Raw genomic sequence first — 15777 nt, 5'->3', positions numbered from 1 at the left:
AGAGGCTGAGGGCAGCCAGGCTGCCTCACACACGTGGGTGCCTCTGATGCTGCCAGCCTCTGGGGCAGGGCAGGGCTGTTTTGGGAACTATCCTGAGTGGGTGAAGTCCAGATAAATCACTTCTGCAGCTGAGCTTCGGGCTGAAAAGGCTGCAGGATGCTCGGGGAGACCTCGGCACATGGGCGCATGGCCCTGGGAAGAGCTGCCAGACAGCAGCTCTGTGCCTCAGTTTCCATTTTAAAGCTGCGGCACTGCTGCTACCTGTCCTGCCACGTTTTGTCATGAGTGTCCCAGCAGTGCAGGGGATTTGTCCTGTCTCGCTGCAAGGCCGTGCAAATAAACCCAAGCTGGTGTCTAGGTCGCCTGTGTCCTGGTCTTTAGCAGAGGTTGAGCTGCCAAACCCTCTGGGGTTAAGGTATGTGTTTAGGGCTTTCCCTCTCCTAACCCAGCAGAGTGCTGGGGTTGTATTTAAGGTCTGGCATGGCTGGAAGGATGCGGGAAAAGCAGTGATTCTGGGAAATCGTGTGTCTCCCCAAAACATCTGGAAACAGTCAAAGCTGCCAGGCATGACGCAAGCTCATATTTCTGCATGCTTTAAGGACTATGTCAAAGCAAAGCTGTAGCTACCAACGAAGGCAGAGCATGGCTTGAGTCATTTGGTTGGAAAAGCCGTGCTCTTCCCAGAGGAGCAACTCCTCCATCCATGGAGAAATGACAAAGCGCTGCCCCAAAGGAAAAACACTCTGGTTTCACTTAGACACCATCTGATTTTCATTTTCATAAATGCAGAGATGTTTATGTTAGCCTCAAATGTTTTGCACGTTGCTGGACTGCTATGGTTTTAGCATTGATGAAATTCCCCTTTCGCCTCAGATAGGATGCAGTGGGTACCTCCCTCTTGGCCGTAAGTGAGGGCTGGGCACAAGTTTCTCTGCTGGCCAGGTTCCCCCGGGGCTGCCAGCACAGGCAGGGCAGCACGGCTGCACCGCCGAGGTGCTGACACTAGACACCACCAGCAAAGGCCATCCTTGAGCCTGGGCTGAAACCTCCAGCATCTCCCCCAGGGCTGTGCTGGGAGCCGACATCAGGGGGCTTGGAGACAGGGGCAGCAGCCTGTCCTCTGACAGCCACTAGTTTTGGAAAACCACAGTTGTTGGCCAGAAGGATCTCCACCGAAGTCCTGAAAACACATGCGGGAGAGAGTTGCCCCAGTAATGGACATGTTGCCAGTGAGAAGGTCCAGCTGAGGGGTCTAGACCAAGTGGCCAATGAACAGAGGTTGCAGAAGCTGGGCTTGCTTAACCTGGCAAAGAGGAAGATAAAGGACAATTTGATAGTAACCTACAAGAAGGGTGGTTACAATGGTGACAGTTAAACTCTTCTCAGTAGCAGCAGGTGATACACCAAGGGGAAAAGGGTACAGGTTGTGTAAAGTTCAGGTTCTACATCAGGGAAAAACTTCTTCCCTAGGAGGTGCTGCAGCCCAGAGAGGTGGTGGACTCTCCACTTAGAGGTTTTCAAGACTTTGCTAGGCAAAACCACGGGCTGACCTGAACTGGCGATGGTCCTGCTTTGAATGGGAAGGTGGACTGGAGGCCCTCAGAGTCCCCTTCCAGCAGTGCCATCATCCTGTGAGCCCTGTGGCCAGGCCAAGCTTACTGATAGCTTGTCTGAGTGCTTATGTGCTCGTGACTTCTTACCCGCCTGAGAAGAAATAGGAGGTGAAGGCTCTGTGGACTTCATCTGAAGAGTTTTTTTTCCCAAGCATGGTGTAACAGGGAGGCTGATGGAGCGGAGAGCCGGGGTGAAGAACACTCTTATCTTCCTGTAATTTTTAAACATTGACTTATTGCACTAAGAGAAGGAGCAAACAAAGAGAGGGAAAACATAATTAAGAGTAGACTAGAGGGGTTTGCATCTCCTCAAATCAGGAGTCTGTTTTCTTCACCACATACCACGCTGGGATGGGACCAGATGGGACAGCCAAAGTCCCTGCCAGGGACCAGATAAGAGCAGAGTGGAAGGACGGGAATTTCCTTGTGCCACTGGATGGTCCTTCCCAGTCTGAAGCTTATTGGCATTGAGGACCTACATTTTTGTGTTGCTTCCTGGGAAGCGAGGCCTTCCAAGAGCCTGTGGCAAGGCTGGAATTTCCCACAAGGCTCTGCTTTCTCAAGGCATTGAACCAAGAAGTGATGCTTGCTCGGGATGTTTGTTCTTGTTGACATGACTGGAGCATAAACACATGTCCTAGCTGCACACAGGGACGGGAGGCAGGGCTCCAGGCTCCCATGAAACCAGAACTCCACAGTGAAAAGATTTGGGAGTTTTTGGTTAGCTAAAGTTGACTTGAATTTATAAGTGCAGTTTCCTCTTTTGTGAAGACATTTTCTATATTTAACATAGTATCAGCCTTGTTTTGTTTTTCTGCTGGGTGACAAGAAGAAAGTGCACAGAAGATATTTTTGGGGAAGAACTATGAGAAGACTGATTTACCAATCTGACTTCTCAGAACTGCTTTTGAGCTCGAAAATGAGTGCGACTGAGGTTTGGCAGAGCCTGAGGGTGACCTTCCATAGAGGCACTCACTGCTTCTCCTGAACCTCTGGACACTACATCAAAATTATTAAAATAAACACAAAATTCAGATAGTATGGAGCCAAATGACACAATCCACGAGCCTCAAACAGCTGGGGAGTCTGGGAACGGGTGCAGGAGAGCTGCGTGGGTCAGGCCAAACATCTCTCCAGCGCAGTGTCCACTCCCTGACGGTGGCCAGAATAGATGCAGAAGGGATGGGAGAAGCGTGATCCACCCCCATATACTCTCCCAGACACCAGTAATTTGTGGCTTACACATTTTCCAAGCCAGAGTGGTGTCTGTATTTAAGAGCCTTCGACGTTATTGTGTTCCTCTTGCCCCCTCTCCCTCCCTGTCTGGCTGCCTGCTGCATACAGCTTAGCTTTTAGCAACCACAGCATCCTGCAGCAGGAGCTGCTGCAGCCTAATTGCACACTGCGCGAAAAAAGATTCAGTTTTCTGGTTTTGGGTCGTGCACCTACTACCTTCATCTGATACCTCTTGTGTAGGAAGATGCGTTTTTTCTCTTTCCATCCCCTCTAGTCCTCTGTTATTTTGCAGACCTCCATCCTCGGTTGTCCCGTTTCCAGCCTGGAGAATCCTGTCCTGCTCACCCAGAAGCTCTGCCATGACTCTGCTAACCCCACGCCTCTGCTCTGGACCTTCTGCACTTCTGCTGGCACATCTTTGAGATGGAGGGACCCAAACTGTGCACAGTCCTTGAGCTGGGGCTGCCATGAGTTTGTGTCATGGCACAATTTCTTGTTCCTGATCTGTTCACTTTTTCCTCTCTTAGTAACTCCTAGCATTCAATTTGAGATTTCTGCTCACTTCCTTGCATTAGATAACATTTCCACAGCGCTGTCTGCTCAGGGTCTCATTTGGCTCCCCTGTTTTCTATGTAAAACAAGGATTTTGCATCCCTTTGCATAGATCTCCTCTGCCACTTGAACACCTGCTTGCTCAGCCTCATAAGGTCACTTTTACTGCCATGAGTAATTTGGTATCATTTGCAAATGATAGGGTCACCTGCCTGTCCCCCCCTGCCCAGGTTCCTGCAGAGACCCCAGCACAACCCTGCATGGAAGGACACCCCTCCAATATGAAAATTGCTCCTTATTTCCCATCGCTGCTCTATTACTCGTCCCTGTGAGAACCTTCTCACTCATCCTATTGCTTCCCATTTTCTCTCAGAGCCTTTGACAACAGCTTGTCAACCAGTGGGTTTGTGAGGTGCCATGTCTCCTTGCTGAGCAGGGCTGGCTCTTCCCCGGTGCATCACCATGAGAAAGGTGACAAAGGCTCCTGCCAGGTGCCGGTGCCACCCGACGGGAGGGGGCCAGGCTCTGTGGGTGTCTTCCAGGTTACTTGGAAACATCCAAGGGCTGCCCTTGCCGCAGGGTCCATGCCTGCCGCCACACAGACCCTGTGCCGGAGGGAGCCTGCCCGCCCCTGCCCCGCTGAGGAGCCCTTCCTGGGCATGGGGCCACCCTGCAAAGCGGGTGCAGCTGCTTCGTGCTTCTCCAAGGCCCACCCAACGGTTCTGCATTGGTTGGTACAGAGCATCCTTCCCACGTGAAGCTGCTGCAAACAGAGACGGATCTGCTAGGTTTTCTAAGGCTTTTACATGTGTCTGTCCGAGTGTGTCACACTCCTCCTTTCTCCATCCCCACGTTACCTTTGAGTCTTGTATCTCAGGGTGCAGGGGTCCCTCCTTGTTGTCTCCAAGGTTTTGAGTTTTGTTTCATACGAACACAGAGAAGCAGATGGGGATATGCTGGTGAGGCTGCTGCCTTACAACAGAGATGTCTGAGCCGCAGTCTGGAGGACAGCCCATGGGGAGAGTCTACTGCATGCATGACGATGGCCTTCCTCCTTCCTTCTGATAACCCTGGAGGTTGTTCACTCTGTTTCAAACTAACATGATTTGAAGCTAAAGCTGGAAGCACAAAGAGGGGGCCTCAGCTTGCAGACCCTGTTGGGAGATGCTTTTTTTAAAGTTGGAAGATCAATATCTGAGGGAGATGTTATGGCAGGCAGGAAGGGTGTCTGTGGAAGAGACACAGAGATGGCGACTAAGAAAAAAAACTCAAATGCTTTTCTGGGGTTACTTAATGGTAAAAACTGTCATTCTAGTTGCGATGGGGAAATGACCCAGTTGTGAGTGGGAAGGAGTGCGCATGTTTGGGGACGCTGTTCATGTGACAGTCATCCTCTCCCCACATGGAGCTGGCCTCTGATTGCCGCTGGCTTACAGCAGTGCAAAGCCCATGGGTTCAAGGGAGGCCCTCCAGAGCAAGATGCAGACAACTTTGCATCCAGGAAAGTGATTTAAATTGTCAGATTTCCAGGAGCCCCCAGAAACAAAATTGACCCAAAGCTGTAGAGTTTTTTAAGGTGGGTGCCAGAGGTCCGGGCAGGTGTGGAGGTGGGCAGCTGCCCTGGGGCATGGAGGTTATTCCCTCCGCATGTTGCCCAACCTGGCTTGGCTGGTGTGTTCTCCTTGGCCAAGGACACAGTGACTTTTCTGTCCCTTCCTTTCCGTGGGGTAGTTAAAAACTTGCATGTTGCAGTCTGCAAAAGATAATTTACAAATAAAGTAAAACCTGTAAGGCTGTGATACCCAGCCCTCAGCCAAACTGACCCCTTGCTGGAATACACCAAGTGCTCCAGGAAGAAAATTCTGCCCCAAAACATACTAGCTGGCTGGAGCTAACTTTTTGAGGAAAAAGACAGTGTTTCAAGACCTAATGGCCTTCCACACCCTGGTCCTTTCCTGGCACAGACAGCTCGAGCGTGTTTCCTGGCCCATGTGGCCAATTAAGCCACGTTGATTGTATTGCAGATTCAGCTTGTGTCCGGCAGTGCGGGGGGTGTTGCAGCCATCCCAGCTGAACGTGAACAGTTGCTGTCAGGGAAAATAGAAAACTTGCTGTTAAATCCTGTGACATTAGTTCACTGGCTTTGCTTGAGGTCAGAGGCTTTCAGATAAAGAAGTGAAAAAAGTGAAATGAGTCGAGGCAACGAACAGGGAAACTCAGAGTTATCCGCTGAGCAGTCAGTGACAGCGACACAGGGAAAGTACAGGGGAAGTAACCTGTTGTGGCAGAGCTATGGGCCCATCGCAATAATGAGGGATTGCAAGCCCTTTACACGCTCTCTGATTCCATGGTTTCTATTATTCCCTGGATATGACTGTTTTTAAGGGTGAAGACTGGCTCTTTGGGAGGTCTCAGGCATGCAGCAGGGGGGTGTAGGGCAGCAAGTGTAGAAGGAAAATATTGTATCTAGGTCCTTCTGCAAGGGTGGTGGGGTGTAGTTAACCACGTTGGAGCAGGACCTGCTCTTTCAAGTTGACTCTCCATTTCGCACACAGACCCTACCATGCATCTGGTCACAGATGACGATAGAGGTGCTGGGAGGACAGGAGTGAACAGGGACAGTGGCAATATGTGGTAACGGCATCATCTGATGGAAGTCCTGGAATGACTATGGTCCGATACAACTGAAACCATCCATGTAGTGTGTGATTAAACTGGTTTATGTTATTCTTGGGTGTCCATTCTTCATGCACACTGTTATCTTTGCCACATAAGTTTTTCAACAGTTAAAGAAAAAAGCAAATGACTGCTGCAAACAAAAAACCAGCCATTAGTGGTGGCCACGGAAGGAATGCGAGACCCAGGCATGCCCGCAGCGATGCTCTCTGCCACGTCCAGCCCCCAGCAGCATGCAACGCAGGGACTTCCCCAGCCATAGCTTGCATCTTCTTGCTGGCACCTTTTGCGTTGCAGTGCTATCAGTATTGCATAATAGACGTCCGAAGAGAGGATGGTGGGAGACTCTTCTCCATTTCCAAACTCGCTGCTTTAGCCTGATTGAAAATCTAAGCTGGCCTGGTGGCTGAAGGGTGCACAAGGACCTTTGGACCTGGGCTCAAGTCTGTGTCCTGCTGCAAGCTCATGACATGTGTCCAAGGGCAGGTCACATCTGTGTTTCATCTCCTGGTTTGTAAAATGCAGCACAGCTCTTTTCCCTGGCACACAGAGGGAATAAATACTCAGCACTGGGCTGTGATCCTGGGCACAAGGGGCCATCTAAATAGATGGCTGTTCCAAGGAGCATAATGTGATTTCTGCAGGGGTATTGCTATGCATCTGCCCTGAAAAAAGTGCAGTCCACTTCTTTAAGAATTTTTTGGCTTGGCTCAATTCCATTTACATTGTGAACTGAAGCATGTTTCAATGGGAGCAGGGAAGCGCGTTATACTGGAGGTACAAAGCAGAGAGCACGCTGTCGTAAAGGCTTTTAAGCCCGGTCCTGTCCAGCTTATCTACATGCTTAAATCTATGCAGAAATACATGACTCAAAATCACTTGTGCGGTTAAAACTAAGTATAGGTGTAGCAATGTGGACTTTATTGTATTAACTCAACTTACAGGTTTTTGACTGAACTACACGGGCTGTTTGGTTTGATTTCTCCTAGCCGTTGTTAACTTAATGAGACTTGAGATTGCTCAAAGTTCTCTTGCCAATGCTTTCCTGTAATGAGGGATAAATTAAAGCAAACAAACCCAAAGTGAAGCAATCACAATTCAACTGCGTGGAGGAAAGCCAATAAAAATAATGCCTAATGTGCTCATTTTTTGCTTGATGTGGGCTGACCTGGTGGACACACATTGTGGCTGTGTCAGCTGGACTGGGGCAGAGTGAAATCTGTGCAAGCTGCTCTGCTGTGCTGCTGGAGATGCTTGACAGCTCCACTTATATTTGAAAAGCAGGTTTGGCTAGGCACCAAGCCAGCCTCACACATGATAGCCTCTTCCCCAAAGAGCTCCAGGCTAAAGCGCATGTTGGACAGGAGAGAAAAGTGAGAGAGCAGAGGGCAGAGGAAACATGAGATGGAGGACTCGTAGGGCATATGCATTCCTGAGCTGATGAAATTGCCATCTGTCTTGCTTCTGTGCAGGGTAAACACAGCACCCACGGTCCCACGGCAGAGGCCGGAGGGAGGCTGAGGACAGCACTTGCCCAGCTGCTGGTCTGATTGATGCTCAGCCGCTGTGGGCTCCCTGCTCTCTTCTGTGCTCTGTTTGCCCACGATGATCTCTCTAGGTAGCTCTTGGGAGGAACAGTTTTTAGCCAAAGGTGCAACTGCTACCCGGGCTAAGACCGCAGAGGTTTCTTCCTCTTCACAGCTGAGCAGCCACATTGGGGACTTCACAAGGTTGCACACTGCTGATGAATTACCTGTCTCCGCCATGTGATAAGTGAGAAAGACCAATCTGCTTTCCAGAGCTACCAGGTCCCCTTTGAGACTGACACTGTGTCCCTGACACCTGGCTTCAGGAGGCAGCTTGGTGTGCACCTTGTCTTCTTGCAGCGAGGCCACGATCTTCACCCCAGACCTGGGCAGGATGCACTCCGAGCTCCCCACGGCCAGCTCCCCACGTTGCACAAACACAGCTCGTCCCTCGGTCTCCTTTCCCTCCCGGCTTAGCTGGGTTTTTGTCAGAGGTAAGTGAGATAACAGCATCCGTCAGGGCTGGGTGGGGATGGAGGTGGCTGATCACCACTCCATCAGCTGGTGCTGCACGTGCCTGGTGGCCAGCAGAGCTGCTGGAGCAGGATCAATGCGCGCTGGGAGCAGCGCCAGCAGACACAGCTCAGCATATTTCTGGCTTAATGTAAGTCAGGGGCACTTCTGGGCCATGGCTCCAGCGTTGTGCAATGCATGTGAACACTCTCTTATTCTGCGGTCATCTCCCTCTCCTTCCTGCTCCCCCCTTAACTGATCTGCATAATGTGCAGCATTTAGACATTTTGGTCTGGCTATAAGAGATGATAAGTGATGCTTGATGACCTTCATTAATGACATTGCTTGAATTCAGCTGGATGAAGGACAGACAACGACGGGAGAGCAGACACATGCTGAGCAACACACTCTTCTGCCGTAAAGAAAATACCTTGATCTGGGCAGATGGCAGCTAAAATCAGGGCTAGGAAAGAGCTCTGGCCAAGCAGCTCAAGAAGGGCCTCTGTCTTCTGGAAGCTGTGGCTGAAGGCAGGGTTGAGTTTAGGACAAGACGCTGTTGTTCGTGGGACTGGTCACTTACAGCCTGGTGAAGATGTATCTGCAGGGCTGTGGTTCCTGTGGCCGAGGGGCAGCAGAAGGCAGGTGGGGCACTCTCTCCTCCGGGTTCCTGCTGCTGTTTACCTAAATTTTGGCTCAGCACACTCGGCTGCCTGAAACGTCATCCTTGAAAGCATTTTGGCCTCAGATTGGCTTCTGTGTGCAGCACAGCTGTGGCTGACAGCACCGAAGCTTTGCAGATTGACAGAAAATCCTGGCTGGGAAAGGAAACCTCTGCCTCAGGTTGTGGCAATACCACACCGTTTCTTGGCATGTTTGGTACTATGCAGTAGGAGGGAAATAATCCATTCTCTGCTTGCTTTTTTCCAAGAGAAGTGAAACTGCATTAAGGACTGTTGACCACGTGGAAACAAAGGAGACTCACATGGTCTGAACCACGACAACGTATCTATCATCTGCCACTGACAGTGCTCACATTACCTTTGGCGACGGTTGCCCTGCCTACAGATCAATGGAAAACGAGTATTTGCTTCTAGCTAATTGCGTCACTGCCAAATATAGAGCCACACGTCCTAAGCTGGTCATCATCTGACCTTGAAGGCTGTGTCTCTGTGGCTTTCCGTCGCAGCTGTGATGTCCCTCCCGTGGCTCTGCCGTGTCCAGGCACTTGGCCCCAGCTCGTGCTGTGTACCGGAGAGCCACCAGGCCCCCAGGAGATGCCTTTGCTGCCCCCACATGCCATGCCGGTGGCTGGGAGTATTTGGGGAAGCTGGAGCACTGTGTTACAGTTCTTCAGCCCCTGATTGTGGGTTTGCTGTGTCTTTGGAGGAGGAATGCCATGGTCTGTCAGGATAACCCATTGCTACCCAGTCACCTCACGCTGCAGTCACCCAAGCCAGGTTAAAGTAAGAGCACAAGCACAGCCAGGTGTTCATAATTTGTTCTTCCACCTGAGAATACCATTGCAAATGAAGACATGAAAGACGTGCAAGCATTGCTGCTTGCATTAATGCTGCACCAGCAAGGCCCCCTGCCTTTTCCTGCTCCTGTGCTCTGGCTTGTGCCTATTGGGAGCCTCTGACAGAGACTCACCTGCAGGAACGAGCAGTAGTTAAAAAGCTTTGCTCAGAGACCAGCTCTGGGTCCCCCTTCCTGGTGCTGGTATCAGATCACCCTCCCACGGCACAACCATCCTCTCCTGACCTCTTCCCAGGACATCCAGGCAGGTACCACCTTCCTCCTGGGAACTCTTCCTGTTCCCTCCTTATCTGGGAGATAGACAACCACTTGATTACAGGAATGGTCTTTTCGTATCCTTATATACGTAGGCAGCGATTTCCCTCCTGCAGCAGCTGTCCGACAAGCGGCTCTTTGCTGCTGGGAGAGGTGATAGTGCCCATGGCTCCTGGGTGACTTCTCAGCCTGTCCTAGAGAGGAACACCTCCTTCGCCAGACCTCACCTTTCACCTGATTACATGCAGGTGAAACACCTAAACAGAACAACCATGTAGCTCGTCACTGGCTCCTGAGACCAGTCACATCAGCCTCTGGGGGCTGATGCCTACCCTTGTCCTTTTGGGCATACCCTGCATATGTTTGTCTTTGTCTACCGAAAGCTTCAGAATTCCAAGAATTCAGAATTTCAGGACTCCCAATTTGTCAGTCCTGAATACTGAAAGTAGAGGTAAGATTGTAAGATCGTAACATGTTTTCTGGTTATTAAATTATTTTGTACATTAATGGGAATTGCATGACCGAAACACTGAGGTTCTTGATGGCTCACAAACCTGGACGAGACACAAAAGTCCTCTGCACATTATTTGTTTTTCTTTCATGATATGTCAAAGCTCCTACAACATGGTGAACTTGCATGGCCTGAATTTTCTGATGTTTTCCTTGAAGAGAAAGTTACCAGAAGGAATAATGACCAAAACCCGCGCTGGGACTCATCTAAGCACACGCTGTGGCAGAGCGTGGGAAGAGGAAGGGGGTTTCACACATCGGCACAACCAGCTCTCGGGTCCCAGACTTCACGGTTTGAGTTTGCCAAACAAAATACCCTGATGCGGCCACTTTCTGTGGAGAAAAATGTTGAAATTTCCAGAAAACAGTGTTCTTTGAAGGGCTGAAACTGGGCAAAAGGTTGGATACAGAGTTTCTGTAAGAAAAAACAGTTATTATGGTGGTAGCATCTCTGTGGGGGCACTGTGAACATGTGTGATGCAGGAGTCTTAGACTAAGAAATGATCTAAGTATCCATTGCAACTCCAGGTATCAGCTCATAAAAACCTATAGATTTTATTGCCTCCATTTATGTCTTGAAAGCACCCCTAACAAGAATTTTTTCTGTGTACAGAGAGAGGTAAAAAGATGGCAGAAATATGCTGTGTGTTGATTCTCTTAATGATAATTTGCACATTAACATGGAAGCATTGCTCATGTACTATTGAAAGCAGAAATTTGTTTTTCACGTCAAGCTACATTGAAATGTATGAAAATGGGCAATTAGTATCATTTTGAATAATAAACTGAAGCTTGTGGTATAGAGTTGTTCATATGAGATAGTAGAAACTCAGACTGGAAAGAAGAACATCATACCTGGATAGAAATAGTGTTATTTTGTACAGAAATAGGTTTTTGTACAGAAATAGTGTTACACAGAGAGATGGGCTTTTGCCCCTTGCCCACAGAGGGTGAGGTTTTGAGGTAGGTGAAAGGAAAGTGGAACCTTTTCCTTTTCTTAACTGTCGTTTCTACCCAAGAAAAGTTGGCTTAAGAGGTTGTTCTGGACGACGGATGAATCTGGTCTTTCTTCAAAAGCTGCTATTGATTTCATGCTGTACGTGCTGATCTGACAAAATGTTCCCCAAGTAAATGCAACCTGAGCTCCTGAGAGAGGCTTCGTAGAGAAATCAAATCAAACAAAAATGGGAGCTTGGGCAGTTCATGCATTCCACAGTAATACTTTAGTCTTTGTGATATTTTAATGGATCAGAAGGGGATGCTGAGCTGGGCAGTTAAACAAAGACCAACAAATGACTTTTGAGCACAGCCCGAGGCATGGCAGGTGCTTGAAGGCTGCTCTCCCACCTTCTCAGTCTCTACTTCTGCAGCCTTGTTTCTCCAGGGCACCTCCTATGTTTCTCTTACTGACATACAGCAAAGGTTTTCTGGATTACTGCTTGTGCCATGTTTTGCCAGCTCCAGTGTTACCTGTGAGATCTTCGCAAGCTGCCAAGGTTCCTCCAGAAGCAGGTCTAGCCCACCCAGCGTTTGGTTTGCCCCCCTTATTCAGTAACTCTTGTGGGTCTCTTTGCCCCGTGAGATCACAGGACAGGTCTGTGGGTCCTGCCTGCCTCTCTTGAGTCACCCCAGGCCCTGTGATCCCTCAGAGGTGGAATGGGATGCCCCTTCCTGAGCACCCTGCTCAGAGCTGCTTTCTGCAAACCACCCGTGCCCAGGCAGGACAGCAATGACACCTCTGAATGAAGTGCGGCCTCTGCAGATGACATTCCCTTCACACCTGTTTGCTGACCAAGGGACTTCAAGGCCGGTGTGGTCCAGGAGTGTCTGCACAAGCTTGTCACAAGCGGGTGGCTGCCAGGATCCTGCTGGGTCGAATGCCTCTCTTGGGGCACTGGAAATACCTCTGTCACTCCCCATGTGTTAAACAGAGGGAGTGGGTAGCTTCAACCAACAGTTTTGGGTCTGCATAACCCCATGCAGATTGCGAAGGGGCTGTGTCACAACGCGTGAAATTGAGGTTGGGACCTTGCCAAAGACAAGGGGTCTGCTGTGCAGGAGCATGAAGATAACAGTCCCTGCCCCACAGCTCAGATGGCTGTCACCACTTCTTGTAGCCTTGGAGTAGGGCAGAGGGGACTGCAATGAAACCGAAGAGCAGAAACAACCCTCCGCTAACTAGGACATAGCACTGTTAACTTTATCCTGATATTTTATCTAATCTGTACACTTGGTTTACCTCTCAGGCTGCACTGCTCTTGCCAGTGGGGCTTGGGGGTTGGCCTCCAGCCTTTGGGATAGGACTCCAGCATTTGGGATAGGGCTCAAAAGCTCTTGAAGACTCCAGGACCAATATTGTTCTACTCGAGAGTTTGTTATAATCTCCTCCCTTTCAGAGCTAATCTCTCCCCGTCACAGCCATTCCAACATTAATCAGTACTCTTGAGAGCTCAGCTTTTCTGCTGAATGGTAAGTTTTCCTCTTTTATTGGTCCATTAGGAGAGTTATTACAGCTCAAGTGCTCTGTCCTATTTGGATGAAAACTACTTAGATAAATAGTGATGAATTCCTCGTCCTCAAATGATGGTCCTTCTGGGTGCTGGTACATGACGTGCCCTGGTGTGTCCCATTTGCTGAATGAAGGGTGGGAGGATTAGGAGAACATGGTCCAAGGGCACTACTGGGTAGTGTTGGGAGGGGAGCTGGGGCAAACATCTAAGACTTGTGGAGAGGTGAAAGAAGCAACTGAAAGCCTCTGAGGGGACAAGACCCAGAGAAGAGATGAAAAATGGGTTTGTAGAGAAGCCTCCAATCTAGTCAGTTCAAAAGGATTTTTTTTAACCTGATTTCTAGAGGAGAAAGCCCTGGGTGGCAAGGAGAAATGGCGTCCAGCAGGTGTGAACATTTGCTTCACAGTAGTCTTAAAAACTTCACACTGCTTTAAAAAACACAATTAACCTTCCTGCAGTAGCGTGCACCTGAACAGCCTGATGTGTGCGTCTGCTCCACCGCATTTCCTCTGGTTTCCCCCCAGGAAGTGAGATTCGCCTCCCTCCCCAGCAGTGTGGGGTTGCATCTTTGCTAAGGGGGAAATCTGTGGTTGCTGCACTGATGAGCAATTCTTGAAATCCCCCGACATTAGCTGCCATCTCTATTATTGTGGCTACAGAAGAGCTATTTTGTATTTCAAGGATATCAGTGTGGGTGGTGTGGCCACATCCTATTTTAAGTCATGCAGGAAGGCAGCAATTACTCTCATGGGTTTCAATCTACAGCGTGGCAAAGCACGATTTTGCTAGTGTCACACCTGAGCTGAGCGGCCTCTAGCCCGTTCCCGAAATATCCTTCCTCCCCAAAGCTCAGTGATGCTGACTCCTGCCCATTTGGTCCCCAGCACCGGCTTTTGACCCAAGCTGTGCAAAGCGGAGGCAGGTGATGGGGCAGCCCGTCGGGCTGTGCTGGGAGATGCGGGACCTGCAGCCTGTGAGCCCTAATTCCCCCAGGGAAGGAGGCTCTGCCGTCCCCACTCACTGCAGGTGCACCTTTCCTTCGGGATGCTCCACGCATTGCCAGGCTTCACGGTCTCTTCCCACTGGATTGGGGTTTCCAGGTTCTCTCCTATTAAAGTTAATACCAGCTAAACTGAATACAAGATTTGCAAATGGAGGTCAGCAAATTGCTGCCACACCCTTTATGAATATGTAATTGCACGTACTCTTCGTGCTTTACATCGATTAGTATGTGAGGAACTGTGTCACCTGTGCATGTCACTGTGCATGTCACTGAAGCCAGGACTGTCCACCCAGAGATGTGGGCTCAATTCAGAAAGGCCCAATTACCAAAGCACTTTGGTCTAGTGTGTCTCCCTTAAAATCTGTACATCAATAAATCCTATGGCCTTTAGTTCAGTGCTGTCATCTCTCAGGGGGTTCTGGTGAGAAGATCCAGCCTCAAAGGGGAGGCACTGCAGGCATTTTGGTTTCTTAACTCTTCATTTCCAGGTCTGGAGACCTCAAAGTTTCTCAGCAAGCTCTAGCAGAAGGTTTCTGCTTTTTTCCATCATGCCTACCCTTGGGAGGAGCCCAGGAGCTCTCTGGCTTTTTTTGGCTTCCTCTGCAGCAAGGGCAAAGGTTCCCCAGGTGTCATCGGGGACTTGGCGTGCAGCAGATGGCTCCTGCAGGGGAGGCGAGTAATGCCTCGGACCACCCTCTGGTACCCTGTGCTTTGCGTCCCTGTGTCTTTTGCAAATTGCCAGTCTAATGCCAAATGATGGAAGTGCCTGGTGGGATGGATGGGTAGAGACCAAGGAGTGTGCGTGCATGCGTGAGCTTAGTCCAAGGCGGTGGCTGTTGCAGGCTGATGTCCTGGTGGCACTGATGACAACTGACTTGGTGAGCTGGCAATGCCACAGCAAGTGTGCCCAGCAACCAGCTTTCTTCACTGTTTTATAAAGCTGATTTTATTTTTTTCATCTTGGCTATCTATCTGCTCTGCCTCCAAGGAGGGGCAGACAGCAACATCAGCAGAGGTTGCGCGATAGAGAAAATCCAGCCACACTGACCTCAGAAAATTTTATTTAGTTGGTTTATAGGAGTGCTATTTATCAGTATTAATCTAACACTGTTATCAGAACGCATTTGTGCAACCTCCTGAAAGTACCTGGCTATGTGTAATATGCCACATATAAATAAATGCCATTGTAAATGTCGAGTCATACAGGAAGATAAATAAATTAGTTTCCTGGACTCATTAGAGCTGAAAGCTGGGCTTTTATAGCAGGATGAAGAGAATTGCACAATGCCGTTCCATATGGCTCATGAAATGTGTATGAAAACCATTTTCTCCTACCCATCCTAATTATGATATATAAATAGATTCACTATTTTCCTTCAAGCACTTATTTAGCTGGAATCTTTTTTTTTAAAAGACCAGCGCAATCACTTGTATGATGCATTTCTGTAGGCCCTTAACAGATCTCTAAATCAAAATGCAATGATTTATAGCTGTAACATGACCTTTCACTAATTGGGAAAGAAAATGTTGCACGATAGGTGACAGTTGTCATGAGTGCTCAGCACTGTCAGAAGTCATTTTGGCATTTGGCTTTAAATCGTAGCTAGAATAAGCATTTAAATAATGTGTAGTAAGTTTTTAAATTATGTGTAATATATGAGGTTTTGTGGGAGTGTGAGTGCACTTATGGAAGGAGAGGGAGGTTTGCACCACCCATGGCCAGACAGCAGACTGAAACCGCAGCACTGTTTTTCACCCACTGCCTGTCGGCAGTCTCACCAGTCTCTTCTGCACCAGTCTCACCGCGGACAGCAGCAAAGCCACAGGTTTGATAGCAGCTGCCAGGA

The sequence above is a fragment of the Fulmarus glacialis genome, unplaced genomic scaffold (genome assembly GCF_000690835.1).
Source record: "Fulmarus glacialis isolate BGI_N327 unplaced genomic scaffold, ASM69083v1 scaffold39795, whole genome shotgun sequence".
In the NCBI taxonomy this organism is placed as follows: domain Eukaryota; kingdom Metazoa; phylum Chordata; class Aves; order Procellariiformes; family Procellariidae; genus Fulmarus; species Fulmarus glacialis.
This window is presented reverse-complemented; position numbering follows the sequence as displayed.